Source organism: Delphinapterus leucas, unplaced genomic scaffold, assembly GCF_059928025.1.
Source record: "Delphinapterus leucas isolate spDelLeu-1000000601 "Yukka" unplaced genomic scaffold, BTC_Dleu_Yukka2 spDelLeu_asBTCV2_sq53, whole genome shotgun sequence".
In the NCBI taxonomy this organism is placed as follows: domain Eukaryota; kingdom Metazoa; phylum Chordata; class Mammalia; order Artiodactyla; family Monodontidae; genus Delphinapterus; species Delphinapterus leucas.
In genome coordinates this window covers 2,678,969-2,694,181 of record NW_028322262.1, presented here as the reverse complement: position 1 = coordinate 2,694,181, position 15,213 = coordinate 2,678,969, and positions in this window count along the sequence as shown.

Here is a 15,213-nt window from a genome sequence, read left to right as displayed (position 1 = left end):
CTCGAAGTAGGGTGTTCGGCTTCCAGCGACCTGCCTCAACCAAGGGGCGCCGTCGCTGCTCCTCCGGGCCTGGGGCTGTTCAGAAGCCTGCAGTGCCGCAGGAAGAACAGGACTTAAGTTGCAGTAAGAACGCGAGCCGGCTTTCTCTAGGAGGCACGGTGACTTCAGGCAGGAGGTCCTAGATGGAATGCGAGGCCCAGGGTTTCTCTGAGTGCGGCTCAGACTAGGGCAAGGCGCAAGAAGGCTTCGACGCCAGGTGGGACGTGCCAGGACGGTGCTCCCGAACGTGGGCGAGTGCTGGGGAAATGAAGCTGCTCCACACGGGAGTGCAGTGCGTTTCCCTACGCTCGGCATACACACAGGGGCCCCCAAAGGGCTACGGGCCTGGATGTTGCTTAGCAGACCCAGGTGGGCCCGGGGGTACTCCGTGCTCCTGCCGGGAGCAGGGTGCCCCCGCTAGCGTCCTAGGTGTCCAGAAAATTGTGCGGCCGTTCAAGGTACGCCGAGCAGAGGCCACCGCCTCACGGAAACTGCAGCACGCCTCCGCTTCTGCACGGCAAATCCGGGCCTTACCTCCAGGCGTGTGTTCGTGCTGGGTGTTGCCGGTAGCGGCACGGCATGGTAAGACGCTGACTTTCTCCTCGAGCAGAGTGACTTCAGGTACGAGGGCCTCGACGCATTCAGAGCAGGGCGTTCTCTCACGGCAGCTCACACAGGGGCCACGACAAGGTCTTCCGGGCCCTTCGGACTCACCGGAAATATTGTCCTGAGGCTGTTCGAGGACTCTGGAAATGTAGCTCTCCTCAAGGGACGTGCAGTGTGCTGCCCATCACTCGGCAGGCACAGAGGGCCTCCGAGGGATCCACCAGTGGGCCTCGAAGTTGCTCAGCCGGCCCACAGGGGTCTGCAGGTGCTCAGTGAACTTGGAGGGAAAATGATGCATAACCCGAGAGGCCTAGGAGTCCTCAAAAGGGGACTTCCTTTAAAGTAAAGCGTATACGCGACTAAGAACGCGTGGAAACAGCTGCACGTCTCCCTTTCTGCACGGCTGCTAAGGGCCTAACCTGGAGGCAGGTTTTCACGTTGAGGTTCCCTTTAGCTCTAGAGCTGGTCGGGCGGACCGCCACCGCGGCCGTGGAAGCACCTGGCTCAGACAGAGCAAAGTCATCATTTTCCCCGAAGCAGTCTCACAGTGTTTACAGGCCTGTCAAGAGCAGGGGACGGCAGGTAGCCTCACGGCAGCGTGAAAGCAGCCTTCAAAACGGGAAAGCAAGCCTAGTTCCGGCAGGCCCCCGTTTGCATGGGCACACTCGGCATACATCCCTGTGGTTTCTAACAAGTCCAAAGAGACACAGGTTACCCTGTGGTTCCTTCCCTGGATCAACTCCTCGAAGTCGGGTGTTCTGCATCAAGGAAACTGCCTCCACCAAGGAACGCCGCGGCTACGCCTCTGGGCCTGTGGCTATCCAAAAGCCTGCAGTGCCGCGGGAAGAACAGAACTGAGATTGCGGTGGGCACGCAAGCCGACCTTCTCTCTAGGAGGCGCGGTGACTTCAGGCAGGAGGTCCTAGGTGGAATGTGAAGCCGAGGGTTAATCTGAGTGCCGCTCGACTAGGGCCATGCGTAAGACTTGCACGCCAGGTGGGACGTGCCAGAACGGTGCTCCCGAACGAGGGCGAGTGCTATGGGAAACGAAGCTGCTCCAAAAGAGAGGGCAGCGCCTTTCCCGACGCTCGGCATGCACAGAGTGCCTCCACAGGGCTACTGGCCTGGAGGTTGCTCAGCAGACCCACGGGGTCCTGTGGGTACTCAGTGTTCCCGCCGGGAGCGGGGTGCCCGCGCGGGCCTCCTAGGTGTCCAGAAAACCGTGCTGCAGTTAGAGATATGCAGAGCAGGGGCCACGGCCGCATGGAAACTGCTGCACGCCTCCGCTTCTGCACGGAAAGCAGGGCCTTACCTCCAGGCACGTGCTCACGCTGGGTGCCCCTTTGGCGCCACAGCGTGGTAAGCTGCTGGCTTTCTCCTCGAGCAGGGTGCCTTTAGGGGCGAGGTCCTCGCAGTGGTCAGAGCAGAGTGTTTTCTCATGGCCGCTCACACAAGGGCCACGACAAAAGACTTCCTGGGCACTTCGGACTCACCAGCAATGGGGTCCTGAGGCTGTCCGAGGACCCTGGAAATGCAGCTCCCCTCAAGGAACGGGCCGTGTGTTGCCCGTCACTCGGCACACGCAGAGGGCCTCCACCGGACAGACCAACGGGCCTCGATGTTGCTCAGCCGGCCCACAGGGGTCCGGAGGTACTCAGTGGCCCTGGAGGGACAATGATGCCCTCCCGAGAGACCTAGGCGTCTTCAGAAGGGTACTTCCTTGAAAACAAAGCAGAACAGCGACTAAGAGCTCATGGAAGCAGCTGCACGCCTCCCTCTCTGCCCGGCTACTCAGGACCTAAACGGGAGGCTAGTTCCCACCTTGAGTCTCCTTTTAGCTCGAGAGCTCGTCAGGCTGACCACCAGCCGCGGCCATGCAAGCACCTGGTTTAGACAGAGCAAACTCATTTTTTCCCCAGAAGCGTTCCTACAGGGTTCGCAGGCCGGTCAAGAGCAGGGAACGTCCGGTAGCTTCAAGGCAGCGTGCACACGCAGCCTTCCAAATGGGAAAGCAAGGCTACTCCCAGCGGGCCCCCGTTTCCATGGGCACACTCAGCGTACACCCCTGTGGTCTCTAACGAGTCCAAAGAGACACAGGTTACCCTGTGTCTCCTTCCCTGAATCAACTTCTCGAAGTAGGGTGTTCGGCTTCCAGCGACCTGCCTCAACCAAGGGGCGCCGTCGCTGCTCCTCCGGGCCTGGGGCTGTTCAGAAGCCTGCAGTGCCGCAGGAAGAACAGGACTTAAGTTGCAGTAAGAACGCGAGCCGGCTTTCTCTAGGAGGCACGGTGACTTCAGGCAGGAGGTCCTAGATGGAATGCGAGGCCCAGGGTTTCTCTGAGTGCGGCTCAGACTAGGGCAAGGCGCAAGAAGGCTTCGACGCCAGGTGGGACGTGCCAGGACGGTGCTCCCGAACGTGGGCGAGTGCTGGGGAAATGAAGCTGCTCCACACGGGAGTGCAGTGCGTTTCCCTACGCTCGGCATACACACAGGGGCCCCCAAAGGGCTACGGGCCTGGATGTTGCTTAGCAGACCCAGGTGGGCCCGGGGGTACTCCGTGCTCCTGCCGGGAGCAGGGTGCCCCCGCTAGCGTCCTAGGTGTCCAGAAAATTGTGCGGCCGTTCAAGGTACGCCGAGCAGAGGCCACCGCCTCACGGAAACTGCAGCACGCCTCCGCTTCTGCACGGCAAATCCGGGCCTTACCTCCAGGCGTGTGTTCGTGCTGGGTGTTGCCGGTAGCGGCACGGCATGGTAAGACGCTGACTTTCTCCTCGAGCAGAGTGACTTCAGGTACGAGGGCCTCGACGCATTCAGAGCAGGGCGTTCTCTCACGGCAGCTCACACAGGGGCCACGACAAGGTCTTCCGGGCCCTTCGGACTCACCGGAAATATTGTCCTGAGGCTGTTCGAGGACTCTGGAAATGTAGCTCTCCTCAAGGGACGTGCAGTGTGCTGCCCATCACTCGGCAGGCACAGAGGGCCTCCGAGGGATCCACCAGTGGGCCTCGAAGTTGCTCAGCCGGCCCACAGGGGTCTGCAGGTGCTCAGTGAACTTGGAGGGAAAATGATGCATAACCCGAGAGGCCTAGGAGTCCTCAAAAGGGGACTTCCTTTAAAGTAAAGCGTATACGCGACTAAGAACGCGTGGAAACAGCTGCACGTCTCCCTTTCTGCACGGCTGCTAAGGGCCTAACCTGGAGGCAGGTTTTCACGTTGAGGTTCCCTTTAGCTCTAGAGCTGGTCGGGCGGACCGCCACCGCGGCCGTGGAAGCACCTGGCTCAGACAGAGCAAAGTCATCATTTTCCCCGAAGCAGTCTCACAGTGTTTACAGGCCTGTCAAGAGCAGGGGACGGCAGGTAGCCTCACGGCAGCGTGAAAGCAGCCTTCAAAACGGGAAAGCAAGCCTAGTTCCGGCAGGCCCCCGTTTGCATGGGCACACTCGGCATACATCCCTGTGGTTTCTAACAAGTCCAAAGAGACACAGGTTACCCTGTGGTTCCTTCCCTGGATCAACTCCTCGAAGTCGGGTGTTCTGCATCAAGGAAACTGCCTCCACCAAGGAACGCCGCGGCTACGCCTCTGGGCCTGTGGCTATCCAAAAGCCTGCAGTGCCGCGGGAAGAACAGAACTGAGATTGCGGTGGGCACGCAAGCCGACCTTCTCTCTAGGAGGCGCGGTGACTTCAGGCAGGAGGTCCTAGGTGGAATGTGAAGCCGAGGGTTAATCTGAGTGCCGCTCGACTAGGGCCATGCGCAAGACTTGCACGCCAGGTGGGACGTGCCAGAACGGTGCTCCCGAACGAGGGCGAGTGCTATGGGAAACGAAGCTGCTCCAAAAGAGAGGGCAGCGCCTTTCCCGACGCTCGGCATGCACAGAGTGCCTCCACAGGGCTACTGGCCTGGAGGTTGCTCAGCAGACCCACGGGGTCCTGTGGGTACTCAGTGTTCCCGCCGGGAGCGGGGTGCCCGCGCGGGCCTCCTAGGTGTCCAGAAAACCGTGCTGCAGTTAGAGATATGCAGAGCAGGGGCCACGGCCGCATGGAAACTGCTGCACGCCTCCGCTTCTGCACGGAAAGCAGGGCCTTACCTCCAGGCACGTGCTCACGCTGGGTGCCCCTTTGGCGCCACAGCGTGGTAAGCTGCTGGCTTTCTCCTCGAGCAGGGTGCCTTTAGGGGCGAGGTCCTCGCAGTGGTCAGAGCAGAGTGTTTTCTCATGGCCGCTCACACAAGGGCCACGACAAAAGACTTCCTGGGCACTTCGGACTCACCAGCAATGGGGTCCTGAGGCTGTCCGAGGACCCTGGAAATGCAGCTCCCCTCAAGGAACGGGCCGTGTGTTGCCCGTCACTCGGCACACGCAGAGGGCCTCCACCGGACAGACCAACGGGCCTCGATGTTGCTCAGCCGGCCCACAGGGGTCCGGAGGTACTCAGTGGCCCTGGAGGGACAATGATGCCCTCCCGAGAGACCTAGGCGTCTTCAGAAGGGTACTTCCTTGAAAACAAAGCAGAACAGCGACTAAGAGCTCATGGAAGCAGCTGCACGCCTCCCTCTCTGCCCGGCTACTCAGGACCTAAACGGGAGGCTAGTTCCCACCTTGAGTCTCCTTTTAGCTCGAGAGCTCGTCAGGCTGACCACCAGCCGCGGCCATGCAAGCACCTGGTTTAGACAGAGCAAACTCATTTTTTCCCCAGAAGCGTTCCTACAGGGTTCGCAGGCCGGTCAAGAGCAGGGAACGTCCGGTAGCTTCAAGGCAGCGTGCACACGCAGCCTTCCAAATGGGAAAGCAAGGCTACTCCCAGCGGGCCCCCGTTTCCATGGGCACACTCAGCGTACACCCCTGTGGTCTCTAACGAGTCCAAAGAGACACAGGTTACCCTGTGTCTCCTTCCCTGAATCAACTTCTCGAAGTAGGGTGTTCGGCTTCCAGCGACCTGCCTCAACCAAGGGGCGCCGTCGCTGCTCCTCCGGGCCTGGGGCTGTTCAGAAGCCTGCAGTGCCGCAGGAAGAACAGGACTTAAGTTGCAGTAAGAACGCGAGCCGGCTTTCTCTAGGAGGCACGGTGACTTCAGGCAGGAGGTCCTAGATGGAATGCGAGGCCCAGGGTTTCTCTGAGTGCGGCTCAGACTAGGGCAAGGCGCAAGAAGGCTTCGACGCCAGGTGGGACGTGCCAGGACGGTGCTCCCGAACGTGGGCGAGTGCTGGGGAAATGAAGCTGCTCCACACGGGAGTGCAGTGCGTTTCCCTACGCTCGGCATACACACAGGGGCCCCCAAAGGGCTACGGGCCTGGATGTTGCTTAGCAGACCCAGGTGGGCCCGGGGGTACTCCGTGCTCCTGCCGGGAGCAGGGTGCCCCCGCTAGCGTCCTAGGTGTCCAGAAAATTGTGCGGCCGTTCAAGGTACGCCGAGCAGAGGCCACCGCCTCACGGAAACTGCAGCACGCCTCCGCTTCTGCACGGCAAATCCGGGCCTTACCTCCAGGCGTGTGTTCGTGCTGGGTGTTGCCGGTAGCGGCACGGCATGGTAAGACGCTGACTTTCTCCTCGAGCAGAGTGACTTCAGGTACGAGGGCCTCGACGCATTCAGAGCAGGGCGTTCTCTCACGGCAGCTCACACAGGGGCCACGACAAGGTCTTCCGGGCCCTTCGGACTCACCGGAAATATTGTCCTGAGGCTGTTCGAGGACTCTGGAAATGTAGCTCTCCTCAAGGGACGTGCAGTGTGCTGCCCATCACTCGGCAGGCACAGAGGGCCTCCGAGGGATCCACCAGTGGGCCTCGAAGTTGCTCAGCCGGCCCACAGGGGTCTGCAGGTGCTCAGTGAACTTGGAGGGAAAATGATGCATAACCCGAGAGGCCTAGGAGTCCTCAAAAGGGGACTTCCTTTAAAGTAAAGCGTATACGCGACTAAGAACGCGTGGAAACAGCTGCACGTCTCCCTTTCTGCACGGCTGCTAAGGGCCTAACCTGGAGGCAGGTTTTCACGTTGAGGTTCCCTTTAGCTCTAGAGCTGGTCGGGCGGACCGCCACCGCGGCCGTGGAAGCACCTGGCTCAGACAGAGCAAAGTCATCATTTTCCCCGAAGCAGTCTCACAGTGTTTACAGGCCTGTCAAGAGCAGGGGACGGCAGGTAGCCTCACGGCAGCGTGAAAGCAGCCTTCAAAACGGGAAAGCAAGCCTAGTTCCGGCAGGCCCCCGTTTGCATGGGCACACTCGGCATACATCCCTGTGGTTTCTAACAAGTCCAAAGAGACACAGGTTACCCTGTGGTTCCTTCCCTGGATCAACTCCTCGAAGTCGGGTGTTCTGCATCAAGGAAACTGCCTCCACCAAGGAACGCCGCGGCTACGCCTCTGGGCCTGTGGCTATCCAAAAGCCTGCAGTGCCGCGGGAAGAACAGAACTGAGATTGCGGTGGGCACGCAAGCCGACCTTCTCTCTAGGAGGCGCGGTGACTTCAGGCAGGAGGTCCTAGGTGGAATGTGAAGCCGAGGGTTAATCTGAGTGCCGCTCGACTAGGGCCATGCGTAAGACTTGCACGCCAGGTGGGACGTGCCAGAACGGTGCTCCCGAACGAGGGCGAGTGCTATGGGAAACGAAGCTGCTCCAAAAGAGAGGGCAGCGCCTTTCCCGACGCTCGGCATGCACAGAGTGCCTCCACAGGGCTACTGGCCTGGAGGTTGCTCAGCAGACCCACGGGGTCCTGTGGGTACTCAGTGTTCCCGCCGGGAGCGGGGTGCCCGCGCGGGCCTCCTAGGTGTCCAGAAAACCGTGCTGCAGTTAGAGATATGCAGAGCAGGGGCCACGGCCGCATGGAAACTGCTGCACGCCTCCGCTTCTGCACGGAAAGCAGGGCCTTACCTCCAGGCACGTGCTCACGCTGGGTGCCCCTTTGGCGCCACAGCGTGGTAAGCTGCTGGCTTTCTCCTCGAGCAGGGTGCCTTTAGGGGCGAGGTCCTCGCAGTGGTCAGAGCAGAGTGTTTTCTCATGGCCGCTCACACAAGGGCCACGACAAAAGACTTCCTGGGCACTTCGGACTCACCAGCAATGGGGTCCTGAGGCTGTCCGAGGACCCTGGAAATGCAGCTCCCCTCAAGGAACGGGCCGTGTGTTGCCCGTCACTCGGCACACGCAGAGGGCCTCCACCGGACAGACCAACGGGCCTCGATGTTGCTCAGCCGGCCCACAGGGGTCCGGAGGTACTCAGTGGCCCTGGAGGGACAATGATGCCCTCCCGAGAGACCTAGGCGTCTTCAGAAGGGTACTTCCTTGAAAACAAAGCAGAACAGCGACTAAGAGCTCATGGAAGCAGCTGCACGCCTCCCTCTCTGCCCGGCTACTCAGGACCTAAACGGGAGGCTAGTTCCCACCTTGAGTCTCCTTTTAGCTCGAGAGCTCGTCAGGCTGACCACCAGCCGCGGCCATGCAAGCACCTGGTTTAGACAGAGCAAACTCATTTTTTCCCCAGAAGCGTTCCTACAGGGTTCGCAGGCCGGTCAAGAGCAGGGAACGTCCGGTAGCTTCAAGGCAGCGTGCACACGCAGCCTTCCAAATGGGAAAGCAAGGCTACTCCCAGCGGGCCCCCGTTTCCATGGGCACACTCAGCGTACACCCCTGTGGTCTCTAACGAGTCCAAAGAGACACAGGTTACCCTGTGTCTCCTTCCCTGAATCAACTTCTCGAAGTAGGGTGTTCGGCTTCCAGCGACCTGCCTCAACCAAGGGGCGCCGTCGCTGCTCCTCGGGGCCTGGGGCTGTTCAGAAGCCTGCAGTGCCGCAGGAAGAACAGGACTTAAGTTGCAGTAAGAACGCGAGCCGGCTTTCTCTAGGAGGCACGGTGACTTCAGGCAGGAGGTCCTAGATGGAATGCGAGGCCCAGGGTTTCTCTGAGTGCGGCTCAGACTAGGGCAAGGCGCAAGAAGGCTTCGACGCCAGGTGGGACGTGCCAGGACGGTGCTCCCGAACGTGGGCGAGTGCTGGGGAAATGAAGCTGCTCCACACGGGAGTGCAGTGCGTTTCCCTACGCTCGGCATACACACAGGGGCCCCCAAAGGGCTACGGGCCTGGATGTTGCTTAGCAGACCCAGGTGGGCCCGGGGGTACTCCGTGCTCCTGCCGGGAGCAGGGTGCCCCCGCTAGCGTCCTAGGTGTCCAGAAAATTGTGCGGCCGTTCAAGGTACGCCGAGCAGAGGCCACCGCCTCACGGAAACTGCAGCACGCCTCCGCTTCTGCACGGCAAATCCGGGCCTTACCTCCAGGCGTGTGTTCGTGCTGGGTGTTGCCGGTAGCGGCACGGCATGGTAAGACGCTGACTTTCTCCTCGAGCAGAGTGACTTCAGGTACGAGGGCCTCGACGCATTCAGAGCAGGGCGTTCTCTCACGGCAGCTCACACAGGGGCCACGACAAGGTCTTCCGGGCCCTTCGGACTCACCGGAAATATTGTCCTGAGGCTGTTCGAGGACTCTGGAAATGTAGCTCTCCTCAAGGGACGTGCAGTGTGCTGCCCATCACTCGGCAGGCACAGAGGGCCTCCGAGGGATCCACCAGTGGGCCTCGAAGTTGCTCAGCCGGCCCACAGGGGTCTGCAGGTGCTCAGTGAACTTGGAGGGAAAATGATGCATAACCCGAGAGGCCTAGGAGTCCTCAAAAGGGGACTTCCTTTAAAGTAAAGCGTATACGCGACTAAGAACGCGTGGAAACAGCTGCACGTCTCCCTTTCTGCACGGCTGCTAAGGGCCTAACCTGGAGGCAGGTTTTCACGTTGAGGTTCCCTTTAGCTCTAGAGCTGGTCGGGCGGACCGCCACCGCGGCCGTGGAAGCACCTGGCTCAGACAGAGCAAAGTCATCATTTTCCCCGAAGCAGTCTCACAGTGTTTACAGGCCTGTCAAGAGCAGGGGACGGCAGGTAGCCTCACGGCAGCGTGAAAGCAGCCTTCAAAACGGGAAAGCAAGCCTAGTTCCGGCAGGCCCCCGTTTGCATGGGCACACTCGGCATACATCCCTGTGGTTTCTAACAAGTCCAAAGAGACACAGGTTACCCTGTGGTTCCTTCCCTGGATCAACTCCTCGAAGTCGGGTGTTCTGCATCAAGGAAACTGCCTCCACCAAGGAACGCCGCGGCTACGCCTCTGGGCCTGTGGCTATCCAAAAGCCTGCAGTGCCGCGGGAAGAACAGAACTGAGATTGCGGTGGGCACGCAAGCCGACCTTCTCTCTAGGAGGCGCGGTGACTTCAGGCAGGAGGTCCTAGGTGGAATGTGAAGCCGAGGGTTAATCTGAGTGCCGCTCGACTAGGGCCATGCGTAAGACTTGCACGCCAGGTGGGACGTGCCAGAACGGTGCTCCCGAACGAGGGCGAGTGCTATGGGAAACGAAGCTGCTCCAAAAGAGAGGGCAGCGCCTTTCCCGACGCTCGGCATGCACAGAGTGCCTCCACAGGGCTACTGGCCTGGAGGTTGCTCAGCAGACCCACGGGGTCCTGTGGGTACTCAGTGTTCCCGCCGGGAGCGGGGTGCCCGCGCGGGCCTCCTAGGTGTCCAGAAAACCGTGCTGCAGTTAGAGATATGCAGAGCAGGGGCCACGGCCGCATGGAAACTGCTGCACGCCTCCGCTTCTGCACGGAAAGCAGGGCCTTACCTCCAGGCACGTGCTCACGCTGGGTGCCCCTTTGGCGCCACAGCGTGGTAAGCTGCTGGCTTTCTCCTCGAGCAGGGTGCCTTTAGGGGCGAGGTCCTCGCAGTGGTCAGAGCAGAGTGTTTTCTCATGGCCGCTCACACAAGGGCCACGACAAAAGACTTCCTGGGCACTTCGGACTCACCAGCAATGGGGTCCTGAGGCTGTCCGAGGACCCTGGAAATGCAGCTCCCCTCAAGGAACGGGCCGTGTGTTGCCCGTCACTCGGCACACGCAGAGGGCCTCCACCGGACAGACCAACGGGCCTCGATGTTGCTCAGCCGGCCCACAGGGGTCCGGAGGTACTCAGTGGCCCTGGAGGGACAATGATGCCCTCCCGAGAGACCTAGGCGTCTTCAGAAGGGTACTTCCTTGAAAACAAAGCAGAACAGCGACTAAGAGCTCATGGAAGCAGCTGCACGCCTCCCTCTCTGCCCGGCTACTCAGGACCTAAACGGGAGGCTAGTTCCCACCTTGAGTCTCCTTTTAGCTCGAGAGCTCGTCAGGCTGACCACCAGCCGCGGCCATGCAAGCACCTGGTTTAGACAGAGCAAACTCATTTTTTCCCCAGAAGCGTTCCTACAGGGTTCGCAGGCCGGTCAAGAGCAGGGAACGTCCGGTAGCTTCAAGGCAGCGTGCACACGCAGCCTTCCAAATGGGAAAGCAAGGCTACTCCCAGCGGGCCCCCGTTTCCATGGGCACACTCAGCGTACACCCCTGTGGTCTCTAACGAGTCCAAAGAGACACAGGTTACCCTGTGTCTCCTTCCCTGAATCAACTTCTCGAAGTAGGGTGTTCGGCTTCCAGCGACCTGCCTCAACCAAGGGGCGCCGTCGCTGCTCCTCCGGGCCTGGGGCTGTTCAGAAGCCTGCAGTGCCGCAGGAAGAACAGGACTTAAGTTGCAGTAAGAACGCGAGCCGGCTTTCTCTAGGAGGCACGGTGACTTCAGGCAGGAGGTCCTAGATGGAATGCGAGGCCCAGGGTTTCTCTGAGTGCGGCTCAGACTAGGGCAAGGCGCAAGAAGGCTTCGACGCCAGGTGGGACGTGCCAGGACGGTGCTCCCGAACGTGGGCGAGTGCTGGGGAAATGAAGCTGCTCCACACGGGAGTGCAGTGCGTTTCCCTACGCTCGGCATACACACAGGGGCCCCCAAAGGGCTACGGGCCTGGATGTTGCTTAGCAGACCCAGGTGGGCCCGGGGGTACTCCGTGCTCCTGCCGGGAGCAGGGTGCCCCCGCTAGCGTCCTAGGTGTCCAGAAAATTGTGCGGCCGTTCAAGGTACGCCGAGCAGAGGCCACCGCCTCACGGAAACTGCAGCACGCCTCCGCTTCTGCACGGCAAATCCGGGCCTTACCTCCAGGCGTGTGTTCGTGCTGGGTGTTGCCGGTAGCGGCACGGCATGGTAAGACGCTGACTTTCTCCTCGAGCAGAGTGACTTCAGGTACGAGGGCCTCGACGCATTCAGAGCAGGGCGTTCTCTCACGGCAGCTCACACAGGGGCCACGACAAGGTCTTCCGGGCCCTTCGGACTCACCGGAAATATTGTCCTGAGGCTGTTCGAGGACTCTGGAAATGTAGCTCTCCTCAAGGGACGTGCAGTGTGCTGCCCATCACTCGGCAGGCACAGAGGGCCTCCGAGGGATCCACCAGTGGGCCTCGAAGTTGCTCAGCCGGCCCACAGGGGTCTGCAGGTGCTCAGTGAACTTGGAGGGAAAATGATGCATAACCCGAGAGGCCTAGGAGTCCTCAAAAGGGGACTTCCTTTAAAGTAAAGCGTATACGCGACTAAGAACGCGTGGAAACAGCTGCACGTCTCCCTTTCTGCACGGCTGCTAAGGGCCTAACCTGGAGGCAGGTTTTCACGTTGAGGTTCCCTTTAGCTCTAGAGCTGGTCGGGCGGACCGCCACCGCGGCCGTGGAAGCACCTGGCTCAGACAGAGCAAAGTCATCATTTTCCCCGAAGCAGTCTCACAGTGTTTACAGGCCTGTCAAGAGCAGGGGACGGCAGGTAGCCTCACGGCAGCGTGAAAGCAGCCTTCAAAACGGGAAAGCAAGCCTAGTTCCGGCAGGCCCCCGTTTGCATGGGCACACTCGGCATACATCCCTGTGGTTTCTAACAAGTCCAAAGAGACACAGGTTACCCTGTGGTTCCTTCCCTGGATCAACTCCTCGAAGTCGGGTGTTCTGCATCAAGGAAACTGCCTCCACCAAGGAACGCCGCGGCTACGCCTCTGGGCCTGTGGCTATCCAAAAGCCTGCAGTGCCGCGGGAAGAACAGAACTGAGATTGCGGTGGGCACGCAAGCCGACCTTCTCTCTAGGAGGCGCGGTGACTTCAGGCAGGAGGTCCTAGGTGGAATGTGAAGCCGAGGGTTAATCTGAGTGCCGCTCGACTAGGGCCATGCGTAAGACTTGCACGCCAGGTGGGACGTGCCAGAACGGTGCTCCCGAACGAGGGCGAGTGCTATGGGAAACGAAGCTGCTCCAAAAGAGAGGGCAGCGCCTTTCCCGACGCTCGGCATGCACAGAGTGCCTCCACAGGGCTACTGGCCTGGAGGTTGCTCAGCAGACCCACGGGGTCCTGTGGGTACTCAGTGTTCCCGCCGGGAGCGGGGTGCCCGCGCGGGCCTCCTAGGTGTCCAGAAAACCGTGCTGCAGTTAGAGATATGCAGAGCAGGGGCCACGGCCGCATGGAAACTGCTGCACGCCTCCGCTTCTGCACGGAAAGCAGGGCCTTACCTCCAGGCACGTGCTCACGCTGGGTGCCCCTTTGGCGCCACAGCGTGGTAAGCTGCTGGCTTTCTCCTCGAGCAGGGTGCCTTTAGGGGCGAGGTCCTCGCAGTGGTCAGAGCAGAGTGTTTTCTCATGGCCGCTCACACAAGGACCACGACAAAAGACTTCCTGGGCACTTCGGACTCACCAGCAATGGGGTTCTGAGGCTGTCCGAGGACCCTGGAAATGCAGCTCCCCTCAAGGAACGGGCCGTGTGTTGCCCGTCACTCGGCACACGCAGAGGGCCTCCACCGGACAGACCAACGGGCCTCGATGTTGCTCAGCCGGCCCACAGGGGTCCGGAGGTACTCAGTGGCCCTGGAGGGACAATGATGCCCTCCCGAGAGACCTAGGCGTCTTCAGAAGGGTACTTCCTTGAAAACAAAGCAGAACAGCGACTAAGAGCTCATGGAAGCAGCTGCACGCCTCCCTCTCTGCCCGGCTACTCAGGACCTAAACGGGAGGCTAGTTCCCACCTTGAGTCTCCTTTTAGCTCGAGAGCTCGTCAGGCTGACCACCAGCCGCGGCCATGCAAGCACCTGGTTTAGACAGAGCAAACTCATTTTTTCCCCAGAAGCGTTCCTACAGGGTTCGCAGGCCGGTCAAGAGCAGGGAACGTCCGGTAGCTTCAAGGCAGCGTGCACACGCAGCCTTCCAAATGGGAAAGCAAGGCTACTCCCAGCGGGCCCCCGTTTCCATGGGCACACTCAGCGTACACCCCTGTGGTCTCTAACGAGTCCAAAGAGACACAGGTTACCCTGTGTCTCCTTCCCTGAATCAACTTCTCGAAGTAGGGTGTTCGGCTTCCAGCGACCTGCCTCAACCAAGGGGCGCCGTCGCTGCTCCTCGGGGCCTGGGGCTGTTCAGAAGCCTGCAGTGCCGCAGGAAGAACAGGACTTAAGTTGCAGTAAGAACGCGAGCCGGCTTTCTCTAGGAGGCACGGTGACTTCAGGCAGGAGGTCCTAGATGGAATGCGAGGCCCAGGGTTTCTCTGAGTGCGGCTCAGACTAGGGCAAGGCGCAAGAAGGCTTCGACGCCAGGTGGGACGTGCCAGGACGGTGCTCCCGAACGTGGGCGAGTGCTGGGGAAATGAAGCTGCTCCACACGGGAGTGCAGTGCGTTTCCCTACGCTCGGCATACACACAGGGGCCCCCAAAGGGCTACGGGCCTGGATGTTGCTTAGCAGACCCAGGTGGGCCCGGGGGTACTCCGTGCTCCTGCCGGGAGCAGGGTGCCCCCGCTAGCGTCCTAGGTGTCCAGAAAATTGTGCGGCCGTTCAAGGTACGCCGAGCAGAGGCCACCGCCTCACGGAAACTGCAGCACGCCTCCGCTTCTGCACGGCAAATCCGGGCCTTACCTCCAGGCGTGTGTTCGTGCTGGGTGTTGCCGGTAGCGGCACGGCATGGTAAGACGCTGACTTTCTCCTCGAGCAGAGTGACTTCAGGTACGAGGGCCTCGACGCATTCAGAGCAGGGCGTTCTCTCACGGCAGCTCACACAGGGGCCACGACAAGGTCTTCCGGGCCCTTCGGACTCACCGGAAATATTGTCCTGAGGCTGTTCGAGGACTCTGGAAATGTAGCTCTCCTCAAGGGACGTGCAGTGTGCTGCCCATCACTCGGCAGGCACAGAGGGCCTCCGAGGGATCCACCAGTGGGCCTCGAAGTTGCTCAGCCGGCCCACAGGGGTCTGCAGGTGCTCAGTGAACTTGGAGGGAAAATGATGCATAACCCGAGAGGCCTAGGAGTCCTCAAAAGGGGACTTCCTTTAAAGTAAAGCGTATACGCGACTAAGAACGCGTGGAAACAGCTGCACGTCTCCCTTTCTGCACGGCTGCTAAGGGCCTAACCTGGAGGCAGGTTTTCACGTTGAGGTTCCCTTTAGCTCTAGAGCTGGTCGGGCGGACCGCCACCGCGGCCGTGGAAGCACCTGGCTCAGACAGAGCAAAGTCATCATTTTCCCCGAAGCAGTCTCACAGTGTTTACAGGCCTGTCAAGAGCAGGGGATGGCAGGTAGCCTCACGGCAGCGTGAAAGCAGCCTTCAAAACGGGAAAGCAAGCCTAGTTCCGGCAGGCCCCCGTTTGCATGGGCACACTCGGCATACATCCCTGTGGTTTCTAACAAGTCC